The 18,319-nt window shown below is 35.9% G+C and overlaps 1 long non-coding RNA gene across 1 annotated transcript in view; it reads left to right on the top strand.

Annotated features, from left to right (window-relative positions):
• Positions 1–18,319, top strand: part of LOC115491144 (uncharacterized) — a 90,966-nt gene that overhangs the window by 60,209 nt on the left and 12,438 nt on the right. Inside the window, exon 2 of the long non-coding RNA XR_003957105.4 lies at positions 17,928–18,021. This is a non-coding gene — a long non-coding RNA (uncharacterized lncRNA). The remainder of the gene's footprint in view (positions 1–17,927; positions 18,022–18,319) is intronic.

Genomic DNA, 18,319 nt, shown 5'->3' on the forward strand with positions numbered 1-18,319 from the left:
ATTTCTGTTAATGAATATGATCAGGGTATATCTGGATCAGCCAGTGCCATCTTGTACTTATCAAAGAGAGGTAACACCAGAAACATCTAAAATAAGACCATGTTAAACAAGAAAAATGAAGTAGATGTAATCTCACTGGATTTCAATAAAGCATTTGATGTAGCAATCATTATTTAAAAGGGAGAAGATAGGGATTAGTGTATGAATTGTGTGGAAGATAAGGGAGGGAGGGAGGGAGGGAGGGAGGGAGGGAGGGAGGGAGGAAGGCAAACAGGAAGGCAGGAAGGCAGGAAGGCAGGAAGGCAGGCAGGAAGGCAGGCAGGAAGGCAGGCAGGCAGGAAGGAAGGAAGGAAGGAAGGAAGGAAGGAAGGAAGGAAGGAAGGAAGGAAGGAAGGAAGGAAGGAAGGAAGGAAGGAAGGAAGGAAGGAAGGAAGGAAGGAAGGAAGGAAGGAAGGAAGGAAGGAAGGAAGGAAGGAGGAAGGAAGGAGTAATTTAAAAACTCTCTGAAGGATTTAGAAGTATGAATCTGGTTTAAAGTACAAAGCAAAGTAAAAAGATTGAATGGAATTTCTGTTGTGAACTTAATGTTTTCATCTTCAAATGCTAAGCGTAGGAGCTATTTGAAGCAGGTCAAACTGATAGAGGTGTGTTTCATGCAACCATGTACAGAACTGTAGGGAGAGACCTGCACCCCAGAGGATGGCCCATGCAGCCTTAAAATGTTCAAGATATATGGGAAACATATTGCACATCCTGCAGGAGGGAATGTGGCTTAGGACATGCAACATCCTGTGTTGTTGCTGCTATCAAGGTTTGCCTGGGGGAGCACTCTGGGAAGTATGAGCTATCAGCAAAGACCAAGTGAGGAAGGACTGTTAGGCCGGAAGGTACTTTCACTTTACTGTTTCTCTGGAAGTGGTTGGTGAAATTAGGAAGACAGCAATTTTGAGAAGATTGGAATCTTCTGTCCAAAAAATTGGCAATTGTCTGTCAGAAATTATGTATTGATTCTGGTACCACCATCCTTGTGACAATCCTGAGGCCACTTTTCTGTTATTATTGTGCATTGATCTTTAAAACCTTTTCAAGACAAAAGCAGGAACATTGACTTTGATGACTCTCCAGCTCTTAGCAATCCCTGCAAAACAAGAGAGTGTCCATACAATACCCTAGGAATAACAAGAAACGAATTTGATGTCTGAATATCCATTCAAAAGGATATTGCACTTCAGAAAGACCACACTGGGAGGGACTGGAAAGCAAATGGGTTGTAGGACTTCACCTAGACTGATATACCAAAAGGTTTCCCACCACACAGAAGGATGAGACTAGATGAGAGACAAAAGCATCACAGAATGTTTGCAAGACTTTGTAACTCTTGTCTTTAGAATAAATGGGTAATCATTAAATATTTGTTAAACTTTATTCCTAAGTTGTCTGCTGTATTTATTTCTCCAGAAAGTGCAAGACACTCTTTCTATCACTTTCTGACTTATTTGTCACCTTGTAGAAGACCTCTGTGGGATTCCACTTTGAGAAGCATTTCCAGACAGCATATAGAGGGTCAGATTCTGACATTGTCCAGACAATGTTCATAAGTGATACATCACCAGAGTATCGGATCACCATTAAAACTTTCCATAATTCATCTCTCATTTGAATGTGAATGTTATTGGCACATCCTGGTGATGCCATGTAATTCCAGGGCTGAATACACAGAAGATCTCTACAGTGGTTTGAATCAATCCTTTCAAAGGACAATATGAGTCATGAAACTACTTATGAAGAATGAATAGAAAAAATGGTCCTCCTTTCCTCTAGGATCAGATTCTGTCAGGGTATTAGAGTCCTAACCAGAACAGAGTAAAACTAAGAATCATTTTAAATACTGAAATTGCAGCAATTAACTAATCGAATCCTCACTGTTGATACTGGTTCAACGACATACGCCAGAAGCTTCACAGTGAAAATGTGATTTTTCTAAAATATAATTGTGAAAAGTGGCATTGTTTTCTGGTGAGAAATGAAGAGAACTCTCTCCTCCCTGAATATTAGAAACCACGCAGTGTACAGGTCCCTAAGATCAGGGTGTGGTGTCAGCATTTTGGATGCACTTAGGAGCAACTTAATTCAATTCACCAGTAGCAACAGGGGTGGCTGTGATGATCCCAGTACCTGTGAAGAGCTCCTATGTCAGTCCAGCACCTTTGGGTTGCAGAGACTGTTGCTGATGAGGGTCAGTGCATTTCAGAGCAGATCAGCACATTCCCAACCCAGTGGTATAATGAGCCAGATCCAAAAATAATGATTAAATGCTTGGTTCCGTTCAGCTTTTCCCTTAAGACATTAATCCTGAGAATAATTTAACTTGCTTGCATGAGTCCAATTAGATTAAAGGTGCTAGGGGTACTGCTAATCATCTTGCCAACAACTATACCAATTTCCATTCAGGATGGCCACCCTCTTTTTTAATAGCAGGATTATTCTGTTAGGTTGTTTACTGTGGATTTCTTTCTCCATCTGTACACTTTAGACAGGAATTGGATATTAATGTAAACCTTTTAAAAATGTTTAAAATACATGTAAGACATCAATTCTTAGCTAGTGTAATCATGAATATTTTTAGCCACTTCTGCAAATCTGCAGAATAAATTAATCTGAAAAGCTGGCTGAATAGTTAGAATTTCCTGGGGCTGAGTCTGTGTACCTCTGGGTTTGGTATCCCATCAAAAAATCCATCTGAGTTCCAGATTCTTGAAAGTGTCTGTCACTTAGTAATGCATCAGATTTTTTAAAAGAACTCAAGTGCCCGTGTAGGAGATGTTAATTTGCCATTTGAATTATTTGACTCAAGAGTTGAATCTTCAAATCACTGATTTTTCAGTGTTCCCTGCATTTTTTATAGATTCCATATAGTTGGATTTCCATGACCACTTTTCTTTCCAGATTCTCTCACTTGCAGTCTTCACTTAAGAAATATATTCAAGCAGCATTTACATTTCATTTCACATTTCCATTTGTTTCCATTTCCCTCCCACTTAAATATTTTTTCTATAGATAACTTAAATTTAATGTGATTATAGTAATAAAATAGCTTTGCCTGGAGAATTTAAATTATACATGAAGCCCATGTAAGCTCAATCTCTTAAAAATACACATTTAAATAGAAGGAAATTGAATGTTGAATGCTAAAGACCAGTGATTTAGAGTGAATTCTAGTTCAATGTGAAGTAAAATTGAACAGGTCATTTTCCATTCTCTTTTTTTTTGTTAAAAATGCAGCTTATAAAAATGATCATTTAGCTGCCTATTGGCAGGTAATGACTTTTGCCTAAGTTTCACACCAAAAAGAATTTAAAAGATTGTTTAATTAAAGACTTTAATCCCTTTATTTTTATTGTTTTCCTCCTGATAGAGAAGAAATAAGTACTTTGAAATTTTTTTTTAATTAATCTGAAGAATTTTTGCTGTCTTGAGATCTCTTTATGGTAAATCCCAACCAGTAATATTTATCACGTGTAAACAATTTTCTTGCACATTTTATATAACTTAGTTTTTTCTATGATTGATCGATCTCTTACATAACAGAACAACATGCTGCTTCAATAGTTTTTTTCAGGGATAAAAATCAAAGAGTTTTAAAATTCCTCCAAAAAATTTGTGATGGTTTTAATCAGCTACCATGTGAAGTTCTGTGCTTCAGCTGAGTAGATATTTTTTGAAAGATGCAGATTAAGCATAGTTGAAACGACTTCTCATTTACAGCGTTACATGTCTCAGTGAGTGCATCTGCTATCCAGTCCCTCTGTGCACTCACAGCCAGAAACAAAAATAAAAATAAAAGGTTTGAAAGCAGAGATAGAAGGTATTTGATCAGAGAAATAAACTATAAGAGAATCTAGGAGAAAGAGAAAGTAGTACATCAATGCGCTTGGTACATCCTGACTTTCTATTATCTGCTCAGAAGGACCAGAGACTATTTTTATATTAGAAAGATCTGAAGATTTTTTTGTTGTTGTTGTTTGGTGTTTTGGTTTGGGTTGGGTTGGGGTTTTTTGTGTGCAGAACTGATCCGAAGAAACCATCTTCACTGGGTTTTTAAAATATTGTTGTGCTTAGCATTTCTTTTAGTCTAGACATATCTTGCAAATAAGATTTATTTTCATAGATCAAAACTCTCAGTCTCTAAGGAAAAATACTGCATCTACAGGAAACATCTGAACTCAAAAGCACTGTTCACACATCTGTTGCTTAAGTGTCTTGTAAAAATGTGAGTTTACATATTTGCAAAATCTAAGAATATATGGAAAAACATGTTTGGAATGGCAAGAACATACCAGTATATGTACATGAGACAGAATATATACATTAGAGAGACCTTTGAATATTAAACAAAATCAAAACTTTGAAAATTCCATTTTTCTCTTTAAATTCTAGAAAACAAAAATAGTGTTTAACGTGTCTAGAAATGAGTACTTCTTTGTGTAGATTGTCTTCTTCATCTCTTCTTTGACAGAGAGAAATGGCAGAGACAAGGAGAATAATCCACTCAGCCTGAGTTATCAGGTTTAGCTGGACATTCTCACCTCACAGCCTGCTCTTAAAATTCTTTCCTTTGATTTTCAGGTATCTTTTATATTACAGGGCTCTCTTTGATCTCCACAGAAGATCTCACTTTGGCTTTCCATGTATGTAGGACACTTTTCAAGATGAGGCACCTTACAGGATGGGGCAGAGTTACCTGTAACCCCATTTGAAAGGTTCTTTCCTCTGAGTGAAATAATGTACTCAATGAAGTTCTAGTGAAGAGATGAGTCCATTTTCCAAACAAATAGTCACTATAAACAATGGTCGAGGTGTATTAGCATGTTTAATGCTGTTGCCTAACCTGCACTTTGCAAACTTATTTTGCAGCAAAACACTAAATGGTAGGTGGAGATTCTGCATCTGTGAATATAAATGATTAAATATGTTTACAATCACAAGTTAAATGAGTGATTAGAGTGAAATGGAAGTCACAAAGAAGAACAGTCATAATAAAAGAGGGTTATTTTCTTTGTTCTTGACTGCCAAACACAAACAGTTCATAGGGGATTTCTTTATCATGTTAAGCCCCAATAATTTTGAGAAACAAGTTATGCTTTTTTTTTTTCTCTTCTCTTTCTCCTTTTTTTCATTTGAGTTTCACTTCTGCTATATTAAAGATTCTTATGCAAGACTAGCAGGTTTTTTTACTTGAGCTGTTACTTCAGAAAAAAAACATTGGTACACTGTTTTCAAACTGTCATTAAAAATGTGCATTGTCTCAGTTCTTTCTGAGCATTTAATAGACCATGTGTGATCATTTTCTTTTGGTGTTCTTAACATTCTGTCTGCAGTATGCACATTTGAGGCAGCTGTTTGCAGCTTCTTTCTCTTTTAGAATATATTTTTGTATGGCTGGCAGAAGGAAAAGGATAAAATTTGGCTCAGGCATGCATGACAACAGCTCCTGATGGGTGCATTCTCTTCTGGTACTTTATAGTATGAATTGTTCTTACATGACCTCAGGCAGGCAGATTTGCTTATGCTTATTTGATCTGGCTGATATCAGTTTGTCAGACTAATGCAAGGTGTTTTACATCTGCTACTATGGTGCTGATAACCACAATTTGCGGAAATAATAACATGTGATCCAGAGATCCTGGAGTCCTGGATACAACTGGGAGGGTGGGTAACCAAAATAAGGAGCTGCCTTTAAAAATTATCTTGCTATTCTGCAAAGTTTTGTGATGCTGTGGAAGGCCAATGGAAAATTTAATCACTTGATCAACGTGAGCTCCCATATTTAAAGCCAAAGATACACTGTGAAACAACATTGAAGAATGCAGAGGTCATAAATATAATGTGCAACACTGTAGGAATTCACCCTTGTCTTTCTTTTGGTACTAAAGGATGAGGCTGCTCTTATTAAGCTACCCAGGAAGAACAAAAGGTATTGAGAAAGGGTTTCAGAGTGCTTATATTAACATCATCCCCACATGCCTGAGCCTATAGTCTATTATCCCAAATTCTCCAGCACTAATCAGCATGAATACTATCAATTAAATATCCCTCCTTCCTGTTGGATTTTCAGTGGAAGAAAGTACTGCATGCCCATAAGCAGTCACATGTGGACTGCAGAAGACACTACCTCTGACAATTATTTTTCTGTTGCTTATGTAAAATTTTCATAATCTGGGACTTTTCATAATTAAGGGTTAAACCAAGGCCTGGGTGTAGAAATAACTGTAAATGCTGAGAGAGTTTAGCAGAAGACACTTTATTAAAATAAAATCTCGTGTTCTTGAAATGTCTTTCTCGATTTTTTAATATCATAGAAGTCCCATTATTGTACAGCATTGGAGTCTAAGGTTATTTTGGCAGAGGTATTACAGAAAATACAGATAAGTATGTAAGTTTAAATCACCTGGACTACACAGTTTACCCTAGCAAGACTCTACAGTACTCCCCTATGATATTTCATTCATTAGTGCCTTCTTAATCCCTAGGGAATTATTTAAATGGCCAAGATAAATGGATGTTAAAGAGCTGCTATCTATGGCAGTATAGTGTTTAAATCAGTTTCTTTTCCAAACGGGACACTTATGGCTATTTCAGATAGATCTCATCACTGGTCTGGTTTGAATATCTTAATTTTCTGCTTTTAATGCACAATAAATTAATGTTAGTTGCTCTCTAAATGTAGCTAATGTCATAAATCCCCTTATCAAAGTGTTAACATCTATTCAGAGTAGTCAACCCATCTAAATACATTTAGCAGTGAATGTAGAGAGACTGATTACCTATAGAGTCTGGTGGTGGAGTACAGCTGGCCTGTAGGCCTAGAAGTATAATTAATCACAAATTTGGAACAGAAATTTGTGATCAATTACATGATTACCTGATTTATATAATTCGACCAGTAAGAGCCGGCCCAGGCCGCTGGGGACTCCAGCTGCTATTGGCTGGCTGGCCAGGAAGTAACAGGCTCAGCCAATGACGACTAAGCTCATGGGCGCCTTTGCTATATAAGGAAGCAAGATCTGAATAAAGTGAACGGTAGCGGCGTTAGCTCAGTGTGTCTGGTCACTGGTGCGTCTCCGAAACTGGGACATAGAGTACTCAATGCATCTCTGTGTGGATACACTTTCCACTATCACCATCAAGAAGCTTATTCTGCCATTTATTACTGGAATGGGCATGCAACTAGGAGGAAAATGGGGGAAAAAAAGTATTTTCATGTACAAAAAATGAATGGCAATGTGATATTGGGTCCTCACCCCTAAAAAATCCAGCCAGAATCTACAGCCGCGAATTACCACCTGTTAGCGCTGAAAAACTAAGGTTTTTTTATTTATTATAATAATTAAATAGCTACTGTTTGATTAGTGAATAACTCATCAGAAGCAATATCTTAACAAGTGTAGATTATTATTAGACAATAGATTATGACAGTTACACTGGGCAAATCAAGATTGGTTGTACATTCCATTATTTTTGTACTTAAGGTGTAAACAACTTGTAATGACTCATGAAGGTGAAAATAATGAAGATTTTGCTGAATTACTAAAATGTAAGCTTCCAGTTTTAACAGAATTCAGGAATGGTCTAATGTGCTATGGATTGTGACTGAAATACATGAGAGAAGAGTTACAATTTACAAAATATTTGGAAAAAAGGATAAAGTGACTGTCACCCACGTAGCATTCTCTTAAACATATGCATAGTTTATTTCAAGTGGAACCAATATGGATCCCCTTTTCTTTTCAGAAAAATAATGAGACAGAAACTTAGTGATATCAAACAAATTTATATCCTTTTTTAAAGTGTAAATGTATAGACAAACTTAAAGGACTTAAACTTTTCCAGGATTTGTTCCAACTGTCCCTAGTAAATACAAATAGCTTTGATATTGGCTTTGATATCTTGCTGGGACTCAGTACATATATTATGTAAGATTTACTTGTAATTGCAATACTTCTTCAATAAATATTTCCTAAATGGCACTCTGTTTTGGTTGGATCAGCAAGGTGTGATCCTACTCTGTATCTGGACGTTATTTATATACACACAGTACATACAGGTTAGGATTTCTGTTTTCAGCTGTGACTGTCAGTTGTCCTGTAACTCTCCAGTAACTGCAGTGGTGGCACTGCTGGCAAAACAAAAAAGCTTTGTACTGAGTCTGCAAGGCCTCAGCATTGAGGCTTGTAGTGCTTGCTTCACACAAACTTGCCTGCCTGGAGCTGTGCTTTTGTTTTAGCTATAACATGTTTTAGCTGTAACAGCAAATTTTCTAATGCCTATATCTAATTTCTTTTACTTTTCTTCATACGGTGTTATTATATGGGTAGTATAAAACAATATAGTCTTCACAGAATAAGAGAGGCTGGTATAAAATAAACTGTGGACAAATAGAGTCGTGGTATCATAGGTGAGACCTTGAGAAGTGGGATCAGAGGACATGATACACAGACAGGGTCATCAGCTGGCCCTGGTGACCTCTTGGCTATCACATCTTACTGGTGCTCAGGATAGGGTTAGGAGAAAGAGAACAAAGAGTGAATATGAGCACCATACACAGTATAATGGAAGTAACATGAGCTCAAATAACAATTAAGAGAAAGTGAATTGTAAAAAACATATGAACAAAGTTAATAATTTCCTAAGGTGGAAAGTATTTTTTTTAGAATCACCATCTAACAAGGGGCAGGAGGCAACCAATATCAACAGCATATGGCAAAGGACATAGGATGGTGATGACCAGCTGTACACTTCATTAGTACCATCATATGGATGCTGTCAACATTAGGACTCCAAGAGGCAATGGAAGGGTTTGGATAAGATAAAAAAAAAGACATAGACATCAGGAAAAAATTATGTGCACACTATATATGAGTTTTAAATCTCATTATTTTGGAACTTATTTTCTGTAACAGTTTAATTTATTTTTTCATTAAAATAGATAATCTCTAATTATATCTTGCTGATGATATTTTTAAGATTTCATTTATACTAACAATAAATTCATAGCTTTCTGTATCCACTGTGCTTTCTGTTTGCCCTTAATAATTCCACAATCTGACTTATAAAACAGGCTGGAAGAATTGATATATGATTAGATGTGACATTGCATACTGTGCTGTCAAAATCTGAACAGGTTAACTTGGATGTTCTTGAGTAGTCAAATGGAAAATAGGGTACATCCTAAGTGTATCTGGCCACCACGGGTGCAGATCTGATCTTTGCAAAGCAGGAGTTCATTCTTGGTTCAGTTAAAACTTCAGTGTGTGTGTTGGCAGAGTTGATTTTCATAGTGAATAAACCTTGACTATGGTAAAATACTAAGCCATTGTTTGTAGGACATGAAAATGTTGACCACTTTCTAAAATCATTCTGGTGTTTCAGTAAAGGTATTCACCTTATGGGTAATAGGCTTCCTAATTTAGGGGTTTAGGATCTGAAGTCAGAAAAATTCATTCTGGAAATCAAGACTACAACACAAAGATCAGTGAAACTGGGTGCCTTCCAAGTGGTGGCATCAAACATTTAGTCTGCTGGTTGGTGGAGAAAACAGAAACTCCTTGATGCTGGGGATGTGAGTCTGATGCACAGATGGAGGGTCTCAAAAACCTGGAGGCACCACAATGATTCTGAAGCCATAAAATCTTCCTACAAATTCAAATCCAACTGAGAGTGTTGTAACCACATGATGTGGGTATGGTGAGAGCCTGGATGAAATAGCATGTTGTTAAGAGCACAGTCCTTACCCAGGAAGGATCAGGAGCAGACAGAAGCACTGACTTGGAATTGACCAGACCAGTTTAGTGCAGACAGGAGGTGTGGCAAAATGACAGGGAATCATCTTGAATTGGTGGATTAAGTTTTATATGGATTACTCAGAGAATAATATGCCCTTTTTTTTTTTTTTTTTTTTTGGTACTAATGCTGATTTATTGTTCTTGTTTTCGGTTGGGTTTGGGTCTTTTAAAAAAAAAAGATGTTCCATACAGTATTTCCTCTGCAGTTCCTTCGCTCAATATAAGCTTAATTTTGTACATTAATTTTCTAGTATTATTAAAAAGATATTATTGTGTTCCTTTGGTTGACTATCCATTTTGTTCCTTTAACTACATGATTCAATTACTTTTCTTTTAGAATGATTTTTATTTCATTATTTTTCTTTGCATTATATGTGCATTATTAAAACTGTTGAATAGTCAAGACTGAACTCATTCTCCTTATTGCACAATAATCTTTTAATGACTCCACTAGAAAGAGAAAGTGAATCTCAAGTGAACGTACTCCTTTTATTCATGTGTTAAATAAAATCTTGCTGAAGCCTCAAATTCATGTCCATCAAGCTAATTAGAAACAGCTGAAGTGTGTGACAAAAAAAATTAAGATTCATATCATAAGAGCAGATTAACACAAATTTCATAGAATATCAATAAAAGTATAATTTATTCTCATTTTTAAAGATATATAAGTCTCCCTGTAACAAAAATAAGATTAAGCAACAGTAACAATTATATGCACAGATCCTGATGGATCTTTGGTCATGATGTGAGCCTGGGGGCCAGATTTAGTAAGAGATTTAAGTACCTAAGGAGCAATTAGGTAATGAGATTTGTCAAAGGTGCCCCAGTGCCAATGAATGCACAGACAAAGAGTAAAATTATTAATACCTTAGTGATTGAGGTCTGTACCACTTGTGTTCCATACTTTTCTGTCCTTAGACAACTCTTAAAAGCTTAAGTCTCTCAGCTTATTTATCAGTAGAGCACCTCGTGCAGTTAAGTACCTCCTCACACATAATTAAATATGACTTTGACCAAGGAGAGGGACTATGGATATATCCGTAAGGTAGCACAGTTCTCTCGCAGTTGGCAGGGACTTTGTTACCTCTCTGCTAGAATGAATGCCTTCATGAGTGTGAATCTCCCACAATGTACTGGTCACATGCAGGTAACCCACACATGTACAGAAGCATTTTTATGGATCAGGCTGTAAGAAGCTCTGCCAGTGTTCCCAGTAGTTCAGGTAGTTGGAAACACCATTAGGAAAGAGCAACACACAGTTAGGATATGCATGCTGACACTTTTCAGTTAAAGGTTGTATTTAACATTTTATTTTGGCAAAATGCAAGATGAATTTCTATCAATGGAATCAAAGGAAATTTAAGAGACATTTAATCCGTACAGTAGCTTTATTGCAATATATATGGTGAAGCTTAGCTGAGACCTGTTGTATTGACACTTTTTTGATCACAATTCCATTTTCATGGCACCAGGCCCACTGGAAACAGGTGGGGTACCCCTGTCTCAAAGGGGAAATATATCTTTGCTTAAGGCTTATCCTCTTCTCTCAAGTAACGAGTTGCCTCAATTGCACCAGAGAAGATTTATATTAGATATTAGGAAAAATTTATTCACAGAAAGGGTTGTCAGGCACTGGAGAAACCACTGCCCAGGAGAGTGGTTTGTGTTATGATTCCTGGAGCTACTTAGAAGACAAGCAGATATGACATGGGTTTAATGTGGATTTGGCAGAGTTGAAGGTTGGACTTGGTGATCTCAACAGCCTTTTCCAATCTCAATGATTCTATGATTTATGATTCTGTGGAACTACACATAGAACTTTATAGTTAATATTCAAGCACCATGCTATTAGTTTTCTACCTAATTTTTAACCTGGAAAAACAAATTGAAACACAAGGTATATGTTGAATATTTTTATATATTTTGGCTTCAAATGAGCAGAATTTTTTCCATCATTGCAATTGTCAGGGGATTTTTTTTTTGCCATTCTACAAGTCATATGACATGCCTTTTGGCATTAAAGTGCATCTAAACATCCAAGCCAAATGCAGAAGAACATGGTGAAATCCAAATTCTGCACACTCCAAAGTGAACTGATTGAAGGTTCAGAAAGTATACAGCTGGATGCTGAAAGCAGAATCAGGTTACTGAGTTCAGAATATTATGTCATCCCATTTCCAATACCTTATTCCATTTACTCCTTTAGTTTCCATTATTGATCCTGTCATATAGAAAAATGATCAAACCTACTTTCAATTTTCTTTGATCTCATTGAGATACTCTCAGAAACATTCAGTATAATTTAATAATACCTTCCTTAATTTAATTTCTTCAAATATATAAAAAATTTCATACCTACAAAGTAAGAGCAATGTCAAGTTTTGGACAATATCAGGCTAAAAGACATGGATTCTAATCCTTAGTAGGTGGTAAAGAAAATTTTGCTTGCAACAATTTCTGAAAATTAATACTGAGTTTATGCAGGCAGCAGCTTTTCCTTCTGAAGGAGGGATAAGTACACATAAGTTTCTTGGATATTTGCTAGTTTGAAGAAGATCCGTTTATATATTAGGCTTTTCAATCTAGTAACTTTTTTTAAATTGTGAAGAAACCAGTTTGAAAAGACAATAGACCAAGTGCACTGTGTGCTTTGGCAGTGAATAAAGTAGAATGACTTTATTTTAAATTACTTTATTTTTATTTGCATTTCAAGAGTTAAGTAGAGAAAAGAAATCTCACCATGTGCAACCATGTACCCGGTTGCCAGGTTTGCACTGTTTAGAGTAGATAGGAAGAGAAAAGTAACTGATAAACCATTATGAGGCAATCCCAATTAATTTGTGTCCAAGGAAGTGCAAATTAAATGGGAAATCACAAGGATTTTAACTTCCACAAAAGATAGTTGGTGATTAATGTCACTAGGCTGTAGATTCTTCTGGGGGAAAAATGTGAGTCATTGCAACACACCTAAAGAGTACTTACAGTACAAATAACTTGGTAATGACAAGTAAAGACAATGTTTTGGAGAATCTGGACATGTTCCTTTTTCATTATTTATAACTACCATTTTGCACAATCCTAAACTTCAAACTCAAAAAAAAGTGGGTTTAGAACTATCATTATGAGACAGAAAAGTAATTAATAAAAATAGGTTTGCCATGATATGAGAAACATGGAGTTAGAGGAAGGAAAATGAAAGAATTTTTGGCAAAGTACTCCTAGAAAAACAGATAGTGTCCTAACCTCCTTTCATTAAAAAGAAACTAACTAGCCTTTTTCTTAAAAATTAAGATTCTTGTGGATTTGGTTTTGTAGAGGTTTTATCACATGTCATATATCTAGCATTGAAATGAGTTAATAGACTCCTAAAATAGGATATTATTTCAAAGGTATCTTCAACAGTATTTCAGCAGCAATCTTGCATCTGACTGTTAATGTGGAGACTGAGCATTTCGGTACTTTTATAAAAGCACTCTGAACACCATCTAAGAAGATAAGCAAATCTTAAAGTCACCAAGAAGCTTATTTTGTGTAATCTTGGTAAAGTCAGACAGAAAGTTTTAATGCATGCCTCTTTGCTGAATTATCTGCAGGAAGATGTTTACTTAGCAGATAGAAAATCACTAGACCTAATGGGCAGAAGGCAAACTTAGCAAAAGTGGCATTTTAAATGTGCATTTAGAAATATTCTTACATGTTTTAAGTTAGGCATCTGAAGTGCACCTCTACCTGGAAAAATCATAGCAGAAATTAAGTTGTGAACAATTCTCAATGTCAATCAAAAAAATAATAAAAAAAAAAAGTCATCTGAAAGGAACCTCTAACTCATACTCAAAGTGGAAATAATTTCAAAATTAGAAATTTTTGTTCATGGCCTTGTTCAGCTTAGTTTTAAAAATCCCTAATGATGGAGATTCTAATCTCTGTGAGAAACCTTTTGCATTGCTTAATGAAACTGATTTTCTTACCTTGCTTGTGGCCTTTGGCTGCTGCTTGCCCTATTGTTCTGCACACAGGAGACAAGTTTGCCTCTGCTTTTGCATAAATTTCCCACCAGAACTTGGAAGGCTACACTGAGATTCTCTCTCCTCCCCCTGTATCTCCTTACAAGTTACCTGCTGACCTCACTTTCATAGCACAACCACAAAAGTGGAGAATGTCTGTCAGCACAAGGATACTCTGCTGACACACAGCACAACAGGCTCTGGAGATGGTAATTTAGCACTCTGAAAGGATCACAGGATTCCAGCAGACTTGAATTTAAGAATTGACCTGAATTAATAACAATGGCATAAATTTAAAATATTCTAGTATTTCTCTGGAAAAGAGCAGAATAATTTTTTTTCCCGAAACGATTCCACACAATTTGCCTATCCAGAGCTCTACTCATGTGGTCACAGGGAGTATCTCCATTATTTCTCATGGAATTAAAAGTTAAGGATTCAAAAGGTGCTCCTCACATCATCAAGTCAAATCCTCTTTCAGGGTTATAATCCCAGAAGTACATTTAGTAGAGCTTCTTGCAAAATCTAGCTGAGGCTTATGTTTCCAGTGCTTGCACTAAGAAGTGGTTCCACTACACTGATGATTAGAAAAACTATCCTAATTCTCAGACTAGATGTATTCAGCTCAAGTTTATAACCATTCATAACTGTGTCAGTGTTGCCTTTTAACTGTAATAGCTCTTTATCCTCCCCAGTAATAACAGTCCTGGTGTATTTATAGACACAGCCCTTCCTAGCCTTTCATTTCCTGGTTTCAATAACTGAAAATCACAGAGTGCAGCAGAGAATCTTTTCTAAAATGTTTAGAACTGTATTCACCCATCTTATGACTCCATCTGTTTAATGGTTCCCCTAGTGTCTCTCGCCACCTGCACTACTTCCCTTTACCTCACTCATTAAACACCTGACCTTACTGCTTCTTTTTTGCAGTGCTGAGAGTTTGATTTTGCCTCACATATGTTCTGAAAAGGCTGTGACCACTGGACCACTAACACAGCAGTTTTACTTCACCCTCCTTTTCTCTTGGAAACTTTAATTACTCAAGTTTTGTTTTTGGTTTTTTTTTTTTTTCTCTTGTCAGCTGTAAATATAATAGATGTATGTGATAGATGAACAATAGAACAAAAGTGAGATGATTAAATCTGTTTCTATTGTTCCTGTGATGTAGGTAATAACTGCGAATCTTCTTGTCAGAGCTGTCATGAATTATTTGAGTGAAATTCTCAGGAACATTTATTGTACTGGAATTCGAGATGGAGAAGAAATTCCTTCCCCATAAAGTTATTTATCCTGATTTTAAAAGCATTTTTGAATGTTTTAAACACTGTGCATCATTTCTCTTAGTAGAAAAACCTGAAAGGGCAGATATGCAAGTGAGAGTCACAACATCACTAGAAAAAATTTCAAAATATGGTGCAAAATCTATGGAACAGTTGCACAGAGATGTTCAACATAGGTTACAAAAAATGAATGATGTCTCCACAGCATGGATGGATGAAGAAATCCCATCATCAAAAGATATGAGATTAAGAGAATGTCAGAAAAGGGCTATGTTAGATATTCCTTAATAATTATTCAATATCAATATTTCAAATTAGTTTACAAACTAATCACAGTTTCAAAGACTTTTCTATATGAAAAACTGTGAAAAGTGATCAATTTCTAGGAAAACAGAGTTTGCATTAAGATAGAGAAACTGTGATTCTCCTGGTACTTTCTGCTTTTTTTTTTTGCACTGCTGAAAGGATAGGTACATTTTCCATTCCACATAATGTTAAAGAAAAAAATATGTATAAAGAGAGTGAAGACAGCAGCAAGTTTGATGGGAGAACGCTATCATAACTGTATAAATGAATTTTATGAATGCATTTTCAAGTGACTTATGTACCTCTTAATTTCAGTATTTCTACTGCTATCAAGCATCAGCATACAGGCATATAAAGCAAGATTAACTTTAAATGGTGGCAATGTTGTGTCTGAATATTAATAGATATCTGGTGAAGTACAAGTATTTAATGTAAAGGATTAGTTACTTAAAATGCAGCTTGTATTTTTAAAACATTAATCTGGGGTGGGAATGTAATTTTTTCTGCATTTTTCTGAAGTTCAGGCTTTCACAGTTTTAAAAGTGGATTTTATTTGTTTCTATTAAGCATTACCAGGTAATTCAAGGACACATTCATTAATCTCATCCTACAATGTGTAGTCATGCCTGTTAGCAGGAGAAAAAAGGGCTGTGGGTGTTATTTAATATGCAAATATCATGACTCCTCTGAAATTCATTTGTAAATGAACATTTTTCATTCAGACAAAATGCTTAAAGCTAAAATAATAATATCAAGGACAAGGGATATCCTCACCTGATAAAGTCATGCACCCACTTAGAAATATAAATAGATTCAAATAGTCATCTATTGGATGTAGACTTAGATGTACATCATGTTTTCCTACTTATATATTGGATCTTGCGCATCTTGATGCACTTGAAGCAAAACGATACGGGATATTGGCTGAATATGAAGAACAGGAGCAATATTTCATTTGTAAAGGAGACTGTTGCTGTTTTGACCAATTGAAATATTAATCATTTAAACATATATTTACATTTTTAAAGTCCTGCATGGAGTTTTACTAACAAATCTTCTCATCATCCCATAAAAACAGAAGCTGGGGCTACACGTTAACGTAAGAAAGTGTGTAACCCCCAGAGGAGCACACCTCTCAGGCTGATGACAGGTTAAAAGCAAAAGTAACTAGCCTCTAGGATTACAGTTTTTAACATAAGGAAAATACATGCAACTAATATATGATAACTGAGACATGGAGATTTACTTTTCTGAAGCCTATGCTATGCACCTCTGCTTTTGAGTTCATTTTGACATAAACATTAAGTTAAACATTTTTAACTTAAACATTAAGAGAGGGATTTTGGCTTTTGTACAAGATACAACAAAAGCCCTACATAAGCTCATACTATTCTACCACAAGTTAGCTTGTTTGTCTCCAAATCTAAGTGCCAAAATATAACCCTACTAAGTTTTAGACTTCAGAGGTAACAGACACCTTTCATTTGCCCCATCAAGTTTTCACTTTATGTTTCCTTCCTGCTATTGAATCACACCTGCTTGTAGCAAGAAAACACATGGACTGCTCAACAGCTCACTAATATAAAATAATGAACGGTGGTTTTTCTGAAGTACAGCAAGTGCAACCAACTAAAACCACTGGAGGTACAAGCAGTGACTTTCAACTGAGCTAACAATAATTATAACTTCCTTTTCCCAGATACTTGATTTAATCTTCACTGGTATATTTTACACAAATCATAGTCAAACTGACACTGATTCTTGCCTAAAGTAGTAAAAATGAAGGTGTGAACCTAAGCACATAACTGCTTAGGTTCATACTTTGCATTTTCATTGTACCACTTCAACTATTATATCACTACATTTTTATTTCTGAACATGAATATAAACACACAGCTCCTCACCTCAAAATGCAGTTTTAAGATCAAAAATTATATACAGAACTATTAGCATTGTAAAAATAAGACCTCTAATTTTGAAACATAGATTTCTTTCTTTTGAGAAATAAGCTTTGTAACATTTCTGCTCTATATGTTACTAACCTACAGAATATAGTGGCCATCAGGCTGCAGAGACATTATGGTTTGCCTTGTTACCCTTTCTTTGTTCCTGTGAATTTTGAATTATCCTGTTTTTCCAGGAAAGCAGAGTTTTAAGAGAAGCCATTCACTTAGCTGCAGGGTACTCTTTCACCTGATCTGAGCCATGGGTTTTAGCTACTCTCTGGTTGGTACAGGTCTCCTCCTCTGCAGGTAATCATCCAGTCCATTATGTCATGGTGCAAGAAGGCAGGCCACCACCTTCATACAGATTTTAAAAGAAAATATACTGGCTCTATTCTTCAAAAAGAATGGTTCAAGATTACAGATTTAGCATAAAACTATAGGCTGCGGGGTCCCAAAAATGTAGAGGCACATCCTGATAGCTCTGAATCAAGCGTCCCAGATCCATGGCTTTGGGATTTCAAAATAGAATCTTCTTGCACTCCACTACAGGGTCCATTCTTGCTGGATAGCTCCTTCCTGAACTGCCTGATGTTCCTGGGCCCTGAGATGCATCATAAGGCTGAACACTGCAAAATTAAAAAAGGTGGGTTTACTTTTTAAAAATTCTCTTTCATTTAGAGAAAAATCTGTCACCTGTAGAAGGGCTTCAGTTAACAATGCAGGCATCAAAACATCTGTGTGATGAGCATAGTGGTGGAGCATGAAGGGTGGTGGAGATAGAAAACTCTTTTTTGCTTATTATGATGAGTACATTAGTTGCAAATACAATTAATACTGGATTAATCAGCTCATACTCTTAGACCAGTATTTTGTTGCTTTACATTATGTTATCCGTGAAAATTCATCATTCCTGAGGAGTTATAAGTAGCATTTCTCTTCAG

The sequence above is a fragment of the Taeniopygia guttata genome, chromosome Z (assembly GCF_048771995.1).
Source record: "Taeniopygia guttata chromosome Z, bTaeGut7.mat, whole genome shotgun sequence".
Classification (NCBI taxonomy): domain Eukaryota; kingdom Metazoa; phylum Chordata; class Aves; order Passeriformes; family Estrildidae; genus Taeniopygia; species Taeniopygia guttata.